Below are 10,360 nucleotides of genomic sequence, written 5' to 3'. Positions count from 1 at the left end.
CAGAAGAGGATATCAAGATATCTCTGGAAATTATTTTCAGACCAGGTAGCAAAACAACAACGACAAAAAAAACCCTGTGACCATATGCCCACTGCTTAATCTGCAAAAACCTTACTACTTAGTGTAAACGCATGTCTTCTCAGTATCTTCCAATATGGTTTTCATATACAGCTGAGAAATTATTTAGGGATTTGGAGTAAGAGTAAACCATAGGGGTGGCTATGGGATCGAAATAAAATTTTATACTTAGCAAGAGTCTAGGGCTGTACAATGGAAAAGTCATTAAGGGCTTGCATAATTACTAAGAAGAAACAAATGAACATAATTTGCAAGGAACTTCTTACTGGAAATAATCTGTTTAAAACAAATTAAACAAATCAGTAGCAGTTGTGAATTCTGTGCTCAAAATAACCCCCTGGGAGCACCCCTCCCACAAACAGACACAGCACAGGTTCAACTTTTTCAGAGGCAAAGAAATTTTCCTGAAGAAGACTGGCAGAATAATTTTATCTCTAAATGTGGGGTATTTAATTATAGATAGGTCTTTATTCGCACATTCACAGGATAGGTGAAATTATTTCTGACCAGAATGGAAAAAGTGACTGGAGTAGCTAAAGCTCTGCCCTAGGAATTTATCCCTCACTTAGGGCTACACAAAAACTGAGTGGCAATGTTTCAGCTTTTGAAGCTGCCATTGTAGAGCAGGTGTCCCACATTTTGGTTCTGCAGTTCCAACTTTACTAGATGCAAATCTCAATACTCTAGCAGGGTTTCAACTTACTAGAGCAAACCAGGCACAAAATCTATATTTGAAAAAGCTCTTCTAGAAGCACTAAGCTGGAAAACTCTTTAGATCTTGGTCCTTTTGAGAACAGAATGATTCCTACCATGAAAAACTAGGTTGTTTGGGCATAACAATTCAGTACAAAAAATCTCACATTTCGGGGGCTGGAGGGATAGCACAGCGGGTAGGGCGTTTGCCTTGCATGTGGTTGACCTGGGTTCGATTCCCTGCATCCCGTATGGTCTCCAGAGCACCGCCAGGACTAATTCCTGAGTGCATAAGCCAGGGTTAACCCCTGCACATCGCCGTGTGACCCAAAAACAACAACAACAACAAAAAAATCTCACATCTCTATAAGCAAATAATTAATTAGAGATAAAATAGAGATTTTCATACAAAACGATCTCCAAATACATCAAGTAACTAGGAATCAACTTAACAAAAGATCTGAAAGACATAAATCATAAAAACTGTGTCACTTGTGAAACACATTGAAAAAAACCCTCAGGAAATAGTCAAATATTACACATTCATGGATTAAAAGAATCAATATTGTCAAAATAGTTTATGCAACCTAAATTATTATACCTATTCCATATAATTGCCATGCAAATTCTGATCTTATTTTCAATAATTTAGAATGATCACTAATAAAGATTGCATAGAACAATAAAATACCCCAAACAGTCAAAGATATTATAAGAAATAAGAAACTAAGAAAAGGCACAGCATGAAGCAACAGCAAACAGAGAGGCCCTTTGCAGCAATAGGGGGTCAGGTAAGGGATAAGTGAGAGGGGACATCTGCATTTATAGAAGTGCAGAAACTGGCAATGGGACTCAAACTCTGACCTCAGGATCTACATCAACACGTGCCCCACCCCAAATTGAGAAGCAGCAGGGGCCGTGGCTTCCCAGGCAGCAACTGTACCTTCCCTTCCATATTGCATTGGACTCATATCCTGGCCTCAAATACTGAACTCTCACAAGGGCAGCCTGGCTACCCCAATCACATTAGGCCAGTAGTCCATTCGCCTATTCCAATCAACATACTCTCCAAATTCACAAAAATAATGATGAACACAAGAATCAATACAACCCCAACCTTAAAATAATACCGAGGACACTTTCGGAAGGGAGAACATTGGGAATGACACATCCATTCTGCGGAATTTGGTATGTGGGCAGGTGGACATGGCTATCGAAGAGATCTGAGTAGAAGTCATTGATAACCTTCTCCTTGCCCTTCTGGAAGATGTAATAGATCCATTAGAACATCTGAGGGCAAGTCATCTTGGTCTTGTAGTTGGTGAAGGACAGGAGGATGTTGCAAATATTAATATTAATATTGAGATAATATTAGAGGAAAAATTGTATCAACTATCTTTTCAGGCCATGATACATGAAAATAGAAGTAATTGACACACAGAAAAAGAGAGTAAAATAGAACTCCTAGAAATTAAACATGTTGCTATTGAACAACCAGTGGGTTAGAGAGAAAATCAAAGAGGAAATCAAAATATTCCTAGAAAATAATAAGAATGAGGACATGATCCACCAGAATTTGTGGGACATATCAAAAGCAGTGTTAAAAGCAAAGGTTATAGTTCTGCAAGCATTCATCAGGAAGGAAGAAAGAGCCCACATAAATAGCTTAACCTCACAGTTTAAGATCTTGCAAAATGACCAACAAAAGGATCCTAAACCAGGCAGGAAAAAGAGAATAATAAAACATAGAGAATAAATAAATGCGCTCAAATCCAAAATACAATAGGAAAGAGCAACAAAATCGATAGCTGGTTCTTTGAGAAAATAAATAGGTTCAATAAACCACCTGTAAGACTCACAAAGCAACAGAGAATGAGTACCTGAATTAAACTGGTACCTTAGCACCCAAATTAAACTGAATAAGATATGTAAAGGATGGTATCATAACAGAAACCACAGAAATCCATCGGATCATCAGAGATTACTTTTGAGAATTTTTACGACAGGAAACAAGAGAACCTTAAATAAATGAACATATTTCTGGATTCCTAGAACCTCCCAAGGCTGAACCAAGAATATTTCAGTATTCTGTACTGGAATACATGAAGAGACCAATCTTCATTGAAGAAATTGAAATGGTAATCAAAAGTCTTCCCCCAAACAAAAGACCATGAGCAGAATGATCCGCTACTGAATTCTTTCAATCTCTTCAAAGAATCTACAGCCAATATTTTTCAATTATTTCAGGAAACGGAAGAAATAGAAACACTCCCCAAAACATTTTTCTGAGGCAAATATTACCCTGATACCCAAAGCAGCAAAGACATCACAATAAAAGACAACTACAGACTGATATATCCCAGATAAACACAATTCAAAGGTGCTCAACAAAATTCTAGCAAATAGAATCAAGCAACTCGTCAAAGATCATGCACCATAACCAAGTAGGACTCATCTCAGTGATACAAGGTTGGTTTAATATTCATAAGTCAATCAATGGGCTGGAGCCATAGCACAGCAGGTAAGGTGTTTGTGTTGCACATGGCCGACCTGGGTTCGATTCCTCCACCCCTCTCGGAGAGCCAGCAAGCTACCGAGAGTATCCCGCCTGCATGGCAGAGCCTGCAAGCTACCCGTGGTATATTCAATATGCCCAAAATAGTAACAATAAGTCTCACAATGGATACGTCACTGGTGCCCACTTGAGCAAATCGATGAGCAAAGGGATTACAGTGACAGTGATACAATGATAAGTCAATCAACATAATGCTCCATATTAAAAATAGATAAAATCCATATGATAAAAAAAATTAAAAAATCCATATGATCATATCAATACATGTAGAGAAAACATTTTACAAGATTCAGCACCCATTCATGATAAAAACTCTCAAAAAATGGGAGTTGAAAAAACTTCCTTCATATAGTTAAAGCCATCTACCACAAGCCTACAGCAAGCATTGTTCTCAATGGGTAAAAAATAAAGGCTTTATCTAGAAGATCAGACACAAGACAAAGTTGTGACTCTTGCCACTCCTATTAATTATAACACTGGCAGTAGTTGCCATTGCATCCCAGCAAGGAAACAATACAAAGGGCATCCAGATAGGAAAGAAAGAAGACAAGCTTTCACTATTTGCACATAACATGGAAAATTCCAAAGAATCTTCAAAAAAGCTCCTAAAAACAATTACTTTGTGTAGTATAGTGGAATATAACAAAATCAATGCCAAATAGCCCATGGCTTTCCTAAGTACAAATAGTGAAAGAGAAGAGACAGTTTAGAAAAAACAATTCTGTTCACAATAATGTCTCAGAAAATCAAATACTTTAGAATCAGTTTAACGAAAGAGGTGAAGAACCTATACAAATAAAACTACAAAACATTACTTCAACAAATAAAATAATACAGGAGAAATGGAAACGCATCCCCTGCTCATGGAATGGGAGGACTATCATTGTCAAAATAGCAATACAACCCAAAGCATTATACAGATTCAATGCTGTGCCGATAAGGATACCCATGACTTTTTCAAAGAAATAGATAAAACACCTGAAATTCATATAATATTTGAATCCATAACCCCGCATGAATAGCTAAAACAATCCTTGGGATAAAGAACATGGACTGCATCACCTTCCCCAACTTCAAACTGTACTATGAAGTAGTAGTATAAAAAATTGTGGTATTTTGGCCATTTGTATTTCTTTTTTGAGTAAACTTCTGTTCATTTTTTCTCCCCATTTTTTGATAGGGTTGGTGGTATTTTTCTTGTACAATTCTACTAGTGTCTTGTATATCCTGGATATTAATCCCTTATCAGATGGTATTGGGTAAATATTCTTTCCCATTCTGTTGGCTCTTTCTCAATTTTGGTCACTATTACTTTTGAAGTGCAGAAGCTTCTTAGTTTAATGTAGTCACATTTGTTTATGTTTGCTTCCACTTGTATGGATGGCTGGAGGAATCAGTCGGAATGGGAGATGTGTACCGAAAGTAGATAAGAGACCAAACATGATAACCTCTCGGTGTATGTGTTGCAAACTATAATGCCCAAAAGTAGAGAGAGTATAGGGAATATTGTTGACCATGGAGGCAGGGGGGTGGGAAAATGGGGTATACCGGGAATACTTGTGGTGGGGAATGTGCACTGGTGGTGGGATATGTGCTTGATCATTGTGTGATTGTAACCCAAACATGAAAGCTTGTAACTATCTCATGGTGATTCAATAAAATTTAAAAATAATAATAAAAACTAAAGAAAGAAAGAAAGAGAGAGAGAAAGGGAGAGATAGAAAGCAAAGGGAGAGAGAGAAAGGAAGGAAGGGAGGAAGGAAGGAAGGAAGGAAGGGAGGAAGGAAGGAAGGAAGGAAGGAAGGAAGGAAGGAAGGAAGGAAGGAAGGAAGGAAGGAAGGGAGGGAGGGAGGGGAGGGAGGGGAGGGAGGGGAGGGAGGGGAGGGAGGGGAGGGAGGGGAGGGAGGGGAGGGAGGGAGGGGAGGGAGAGAGGGGAGGAGGGAGGAAGGAAGGGAGGGAGGGAAGGAGGGAGGGGAGGGAGGGAGGGGAGGGAGGGAGGGGAGGGGAGGGAGGGAGAGGGAGGAAGGAAGGGAGGGAGGGGAGGGAGGTAGGGGAGGGAGAGAGGGGAGAGGAGGGAGGGAGGAAGGAAGGAAGGAAGGGAGGGAGGAAGGAAGGAAGAGAAAGGGAGGAAGGGAGGTAGGGAAGATGGCAGGAAGTCAGGAAGGGAAGAAGGCAGAAAGGGAAAGAAGGCAGGAAGGAAGGAAAAATAAGTATGGTATTGGAATAAAGAGAGACCTGAAGATCAATGGAAATGAATTGAATAACCTGACACCAGATCTCATATACTTCATCACCTAATCTTTGATAAAGGTGAAAGAAAATTAAAGTGAAGCAATAAAAGCCTCTTGAACAAATTATGCTGGGAAATCTGAGCAGCTACGTCCAAAAAAATGAAATCAGACTGTTTTCTAACATCAGGAACAAAAGCCAAATCAAAATGGATTAAAGACCTCAATACTTAAGTAAGTTAGAAGAAAGTTTGGACAGAATCCTCCATTATGTTGTTGAAGCAAAGATAAACAAATGGAACTACAACAAACTAAGAAGTTTCTGTACCTCAAAGGAAACAGTTATGAAGATACAAAGATAGTCCACATACTGGGAAAAGTTATTTACCCAATACCTATTTGATAAGCAGTTAATATACAAGATAGATAAGGCACTGATAGAACTTCACAGGAAAAAAACACCCAACTGCATCCAAAAATGGAGAGAAAAAATGAGCAGACACTTCCTCAAAGAAGATTTACAAATGGCCAAAAGACACAAGAAAAATGCTCACATTACTAATCATCGGGGAGATACAAATCAAACAACAAAGAGATATCATCTCATACCACAGATATTGCCACACATCACAAAGAACATGTGCAACCAGTGATGTAGTGGATTTTGGGGATAAAAACTCTCCATTGTTGATGGGAATCTGATTTGTCCAGGTTTTTTGAAAACAATAAGGGTATTCCTCAAGAAGCTAGAGCTGCTATATGATTTGGCAGCGCTATTTCTGGGAATATTCTGGGACCAACATATACACCACAGAAAAAGCATCTGTAGGCAGGAGCTATAGTAGAGTGGATAGGGCATTTTTCTGGCATGCAGTCCACCTGGCTTCAATCCCCGGCATCGCATATGGTCCCCTCAAGCACCGCCAGAAGTAATTCCTGAGCACAGAGCCAGGAGTAACCCCTGAGCATCGTTAGGTGTTACCCCAAAAAAAAGCAAAAAGAAAAAAAAAGAAAAAGAAACAGCACCTGCACTTCTATGTTTATTACAGCACTATTCACAGTATCCAGAATCTGGAAACAACCCTAGTGCCTGGGAACAGATGACTGGATAATGACATGATACATCTATACAATGGAATACTATGTAGATCTTAAGAAAAATGAAGTCATGAAATTCCCCATATAAATGGTTGGGCATGGAGAGTCAAATGAGTCAGAAGGAAAAGGACAGGCATAGAATGACTACATTCATTTGTGCGATTTAAAAGCATAATATGAAACTAATACCCTAGGACAGTATGGACAAATCCCAGGAGGATTTGTCCATAGTTGGAAGCTTCCTCCAAGTGCTGGAGAAGAAGGCAGTTTAGGACAGAGAATAGACTACTATGACAAAGATATCTGTAAATTATTATTCTGAATAAGAAGTGTATGTTGAAAATCAGTTAAGGAACAAACATGATAACTTCTCATCATCTGTATTGCAAACCATAATGCCCAAATGAGAGAGAAGAAAGAAGAAGAGAAGAAGAAGAAGAAGAAGAAGAAGAAGAAGAGAAGAAGAAGAAGAAAGAAGAAGAAGAAGAAGAAGAAGAAGAAGAAGAAGAAGAAGAAGAAGAAGAAGAAGAAGAAGAAGAAGAAGAAGAAGAAGAAGAAAGAAGAAAGGAAGAAGAAAGAAGAAAAAAGAAGAAAGAAGAAGAAGAAGAAGAAGAAGAAGAAGAAGAGAAGAAGAAGAAGAAGAAGAAGAAGAAGAAGAAGAAGAAGAAGAAGAAGAAGAAGAAGAAAGAAGAAGAAGAAGAAGAGGAGGAGGGGGAGGAGGAGGAGGAGGAGGAGGAGGAGGAGGGAGGAAGAGGAGGAGAGGAAGGGAAGGGAGGGGGGAGGGGAAGAAAGAGGAGGAGGGGGGGACTGAGGAGGAGGAGTGTGGGGGAGTGTGACAGAGAAGGACATTGACATTGTTGGTGGGAAATATACACTTCTGGAGGGATGGGTGTTGGAATATTTTATGACTGAAACCTGATCATGAACAGCCTTGTAACTGTGTTTCTCATGGAAATTCAATATTTTGTTAAGTCAAAAAAACCTAAGAAACCGGGCTGGAGTGATAGCACAGCGGGTAGGGCATTTGCCTTGCACATGATGGACCTGAGTTCGATTCCCAGCATCCCATATGGTCCCCCAGCACCGCCAGAAGTAATTCCCTGAGTGCATGAGCCAGGAGTAACCCCTGTGCATTGCTGGCTGTGACCCAAAAGGCAAAAAAAAAAACCTAAGAAACCAAAAGAAACCAATGACAACTCCCAAGTTCTATGGTCAAAAGGACCTAAGAAAATGAAGTGGAGTACAGATAAGTTCTTCAACAATGCTGTTGTGAAAAGTGGATAAACACATGCAAAATATGGTGCTGATAACATAAATCACAGTTTTTTATTTTTATTTTTAAGGGGTTTTTGTTTAATACATCTGAAAAGAATGCAGATACAAAGAATTGTCATGAGAAAGCATTGTTCAACACTAATGATTCTACAAGAATTATAATTGGGGAAGGTGGGAAAAATTATCTAACCATTTTTAAAAACTGGAATTTTTGCAACCAAAATGAGCTGATAAAATCCCTATTAACACTTATTATAAAGAGTCTTTATAAGTCTCTGTTCCCTGTATTTTTTGTTTTGTATTTTTAATTAAACTAGAGCCTCAGTTGGCTGCTCTAGGGTTCTCAGATGCACAACAGAAATAAAGGGATGCCCCTGGCTGGTCCCCATGTTGTTAACAGTTATCCCCTCCCAACCCCATCCCTATCTTCTTAATGAAGCAGGTCTCCATCCTCTTAACTTGGAAAAGGATGCATATCATTGCAAGGATATCTTTCCTCTAGCACCACCCCTCATATTTTCTCTATATACCAGGTCTTCATCTATTTCTAGGACTACCGTACTATTAGACATCTTGTCTATGCTAAGCATATAAGACAATGACTGACAAGGGAAAAATGCTTTTTAATTATGTACTCAATCCATTTGGTATATTTCAAAAGATGCAATACTTTTCATTTATTAGAGAAGTTAGAAATTAACTTCAGGGGAAAAAAACTTTTTAAACAAATTAAATGGCAAGCATATTTCCTTGAAAGTCAAAGTTACATATATATAGTGCATCCTAGAAAAGAGGAGGGGCAAATCTGGTTCCACTTTCATGAGTTTCAGCAAAAACTGAACCTACTCAAGGGTGGAGAGAAAAGGCAACTTTCAAAAAGGAGTATGTTTGCTGCACGAGGCATCTGCTATACTCCTTCCTAAGAGCACCAGGCGGGGAGCATGTCCTCTAAACCAGGCATAAGAAGTGGAATGTGGAATCCATCCATCCTCCTCTCTTTAAGGGCTATCCAATATTAATGAATTAAAAAAATAAAAACAAAAAGGACTAAATAAAAACGGACCCCACACAGACTCCCCCCTTCACAAAAGAAAAAAAGGGGGGGACCAATTACTAGATGCCCCAGATTACTCTCCAGAGTGGAGCCCCAGAGCAGCTGTAACAATCTGAATTAGTCTGTTACAGAGTCATCACCAGCAGGCCTTGCTTTAAAAAAAAAAATGAAACAAACAAAAACATTTTAAAACAACAAAACTGAAACTAGTACTGATCACTTTTCTGACAAATACACAATGACTCAAAATTCACTAGTATCAGGAGAGGGAGGGCCATTTCCATGAGCCTGTCTTACATGAGTGCATGTGGGTAGGTGCAGGGCATTTGTCATTATTGCAAAAATGAATTTTAATTTTTAATCCTCAGTTTGATTTACACATTGCTTTTAGTATGATGCCGACACCAGCTGTGCAGAAAGGACTCTGGAGAGATGTGCATAGAAGCACACACCTGCGGCTCTTCTTCAGTTCTGGAGGCTCCAGGGCAGCCAATATTGCTTCATCAAATACATTCTTTAGGCCTTTCTGTGAGCACTCCACATATTTAACAGCCTTCGGGTCGCGTGCCAGCTTTTCAGCAGTCTCTGGAGTGATAGGCTTCTGTTTGTTCTTGGCAAGTTTTTCAATAGCAGAGGGGTCAACTCTGAGACCAATTTGGGTCCCAACAAGTAAGAAAGGAGTCTTTGGACAGTGATGATCTCAGCCACCCACTTTTCTTTCACATTTTCAAATGAGGACGGAGAGACCACTGAAAAGCAGACTAAAAATACATCTGTTTGTGGGTAACTCAGTGGCCGTAATCTGTCATAATCCTCTTGACCTGCAGTATCAAAAAGTCCAAGAGTATATGGCTCTCCACCAATCATAAGAGTGACTGCATAGTTGTCAAAAACCGTTGGTACATACTCAGATGGAAATTTGTTTGTTGTATAGGATATCAGGAGACATGTTTTACCAATGGCACCATCACCCACAACAACACACTAAATTGTCTGCATTGCTGAAACAGCTTTGTATCCACTTTACTTCAAATTCAATGATGACCTTAGCTTCTCCGCTGGGGCATTGGCAGCACTCTACCACAGTTCTTTTAAAGGTCAATTTGAAGTGATTCAAATATCATGAAATCATATCTATAAAGTACATTGAGGAGAATATTAGTATAACATTCCAAGAATTGGACGTCAAAGATGTTTTCAATGATATTTTTAGAAGATAATAAGATATTTTATTTTATTTTTATTATTATTTTTTTAAATAAATTAAAATTTTTAATTTTTAATTTAATTTTAATTTTTTTAATTTATTTATTTTTAACTAGAGAATCACCGTGAGGGTACAGTTACAGATTTATACAC

At 38.8% G+C, this 10,360-nt stretch overlaps 1 pseudogene; it reads right to left on the bottom strand.

The window, feature by feature from the left end:
- Positions 1 to 9,326: 9,326 nt before the first annotated feature.
- Positions 9,327 to 10,000, bottom strand: LOC101555217 (cell division control protein 42 homolog; annotated as a pseudogene).
- Positions 10,001 to 10,360: the final 360 nt, after the last annotated feature.

This window comes from Sorex araneus, chromosome X (genome assembly GCF_027595985.1).
Source record: "Sorex araneus isolate mSorAra2 chromosome X, mSorAra2.pri, whole genome shotgun sequence".
Classification (NCBI taxonomy): domain Eukaryota; kingdom Metazoa; phylum Chordata; class Mammalia; order Eulipotyphla; family Soricidae; genus Sorex; species Sorex araneus.
Note: the sequence above shows the minus strand (reverse complement) of the source record. Positions and strands in the feature narration are given on the sequence as shown.